This window comes from Triplophysa rosa, unplaced genomic scaffold, assembly GCF_024868665.1.
Source record: "Triplophysa rosa unplaced genomic scaffold, Trosa_1v2 scaffold62_ERROPOS344091, whole genome shotgun sequence".
Lineage (NCBI taxonomy): Eukaryota > Metazoa > Chordata > Actinopteri > Cypriniformes > Nemacheilidae > Triplophysa > Triplophysa rosa.
In genome coordinates, this window is record NW_026634645.1 from 228168 (window position 1) to 231111 (window position 2944).

Consider the following 2944-nt stretch of genomic DNA (forward strand, 5'->3'; position numbering starts at 1 on the left):
ACCTGGAGGTGCTCATTAAAGGGGGGGCTTCTGTCATGGCTCTGCTTCCTTAGTCAGGTTTTTCTTGGTCCTGTAGCAGAGCCATGACAAAGTCTTTGGTTATGTGTGGAGAGAAACATATTATTGTCCGTTTGACTATAATATACGTTCTCTCCAGTGTCTTGTCATTGGCCCATTCCTCTCGTTTCCTCGTTATTTTTCCCTGAGTGTTTGATGTTCTACACCTGCCGCTGCTCGTTATCCCTCGTTTGTTTTCTCTATTTATACCCTCATGTTTCTTTGTCTTGTGCTGTTGGATTGTTCATTGTGTTCTGTTTGATGTGTACGTGTACCCGTTCATGTTCTCATGCCTGTTTCTTGCCCTGTCCTGGAGCTGTGAGTTTTTGTGTTTTTTACCTTAGTTACCCTGCCGTGTTTTTTGATGTTTTGTCATGTTTGGTTTTAGTTTGTTCCTTGCTGTTTTTGCCCCCACGTGGGAAGTCTTTGTTTTGTGTATATATATCTCAGTTTAGTTTTCCCCATTGTGGGTGTTTTTGTTTCGTGTTTTTTGTAAAAGAATAAATATTATCTGTTAACCCCTTCACTGCCTGCCTGCGCTTGGGTTCTTCCCCTTACCATTCGTGACAAAACAGACATATTTTGGAATCTAGACATAGGGATTAATTTGACTACCCAGAATGTGTTTATTGTTTAATATACTGTATATAGTTCATTTAAAGGCAGTCAGTATAGAACTAAAAGCATATTTCGTGTGTTTTATATGGACGACTGTCTCACATGCACATCTGTCTGGGATAGTCTTTCCTATATGCTCCATTATGAGCACTATGTAGACGTCAGCTAAACATTAAGTCATTAGCAAACAAACTGTCACTGGAAAAGAAACATGAACAATCAGACCAGCCTCTGTCACTTCTCTTCCTCAACACGCCCAACCTGCTGTACTGTACTGCATTTCTCCAAGCCAATTAAATGCTGTTATATGACTACAGTATGCATGTTCAATATTTGTTCAATAGGTGCAGAACTTGCTCAGATTGCACTGGACTTCCCTTGAACTAAAAAGAGAGATGCATTATACATGAAGACTTTCCTTTGAAACAAAGAAACTCTAGAACATTGCCTTCAAGCAGGTATCAGAATACAAAGAATTACTTTGCTTTTATGCTTTTTTTAAAACAATGATGACTTTCTAGAGAGAAATCACAGCTGTGATCTGTTTGATAACAAGCTTAATCTTCTAGACAGCTATTTAAGTTAATGGAGTTAAATGCTTAAATCGCTTGCATGTTTCTTCATAATAAACGTAACAAACTAGAACATTTTCCAAGTTCCATTTTCTGTTTTTAGACCATTACAAGGAAAATGTATCTGAGCTATACTATCCATATTCATTTTATAGCATTTTATAGATGTCTAAAAATCTGCATTGTGTTTCACTGATGCAGGCAAATGATGCAGCAGAATATACAGTCATGTATTCTCATCCTCCTGCACTAGCTTTAGTAATAACTTGTTTCTGTACCATGTAGAATCCATGGGGTTTATTTTTAATTGAATAACTTCCCACTGCAAACTGCTCTATCTTTCAGTAACATGATTTGAGTGATTTATAATCCGTGCATGCTGAAATGTGCTAAACAAACATATAATTTCACACTAGCTGCAGATACGTGCACAATGATATTACACTTTTAATAAAATTAGTTAAGTCTGATAATAGTTTAGTCATAATAATCTTTTGTAACCACATGTCATGATTCTGTCCTCCTTGTTATGAGTTTTATAGTTCTGTGGACAGATTCGTGACACTACCATGTTTTTTTGTGCTTGTTGTGTTATGTGTGGAGACACGTGGCCTTTGTTGTGACTTTGCACCACGTGTCCTCCTATCGCATTGTTAGTTGTTTACAACTTGGTTTCTATAAATGCTTTTTTGTCATTTGGGAAAAAATGTATGATTTATATAACAATAAACTAATATCACAAGGAAAATTTGACTCCTCATGCCATGAGGAGTCACCTCTTGAAATCTGGTCCGTTTCTTACACAAAGTTATTGTATAGACTTGGAATCTGTCAGGGATGGTGTGTGCGGAAGAACCCAATAGCAGGCAGGCGGTGGTGAAGGGGTTAACAAGGTCTTTATTAAACAAACAAAAACACCCACGATGGGGAAAACTATAACAAAACACGAACTATGAACTTAGGAAAAAAGGAGGAATACAAAACAAAACACTTCCCACGTGGGGGCAACAAACTAACAAAATAAACTTGACACAACGTCTTACAAAACACGGATGGGTAAATAAGGCAGGACACAAAACTCACAAATGACGGACGAGGCAAACAACAGGATCTCGGACAAGAACATGGGAGCACGACCACGGTACAAGAACACACACGTAAACGTAATACACGAGCACAGGACAATGAAACATGAGGGTATGTAAAGGGAAGACAGACAAAGGATAACGACACGGGGCAGGTGTGGGTACTTAAACACTCAGGGAAAGATAACGAGGAAACGAGATGGCGGGAACAGTGACGAGACACTGGAGAGAACGCATATCGTTGTCAAAAAGACAATAATATGTTTCTCTCCACACATAACCAATTGCTTTGCCATGGCTCTGCTACAGGACCAAGAAAGACATGACTAAATGAAGCAGAGCCATGACAGAATCAAGCATGTCATCTTTTATGGTGTGTTTTTATGTGAGGTCTTTAACAATTAGATATTAGAGATTTTGCTGTATGCTTTGTATACCTGTATAGGTATGTGTACAAATAGACTGTGTACAATATCACCCCACCTGGTACATTAAATAAAACAAGAGTAACACTCACATCATTTTGTAGTGAAGGGACACACTTATCTGACATCACAGACAGCAGGTTACTAAATATGACAATAAAACAAACAACAATGCAGATAGAACTGC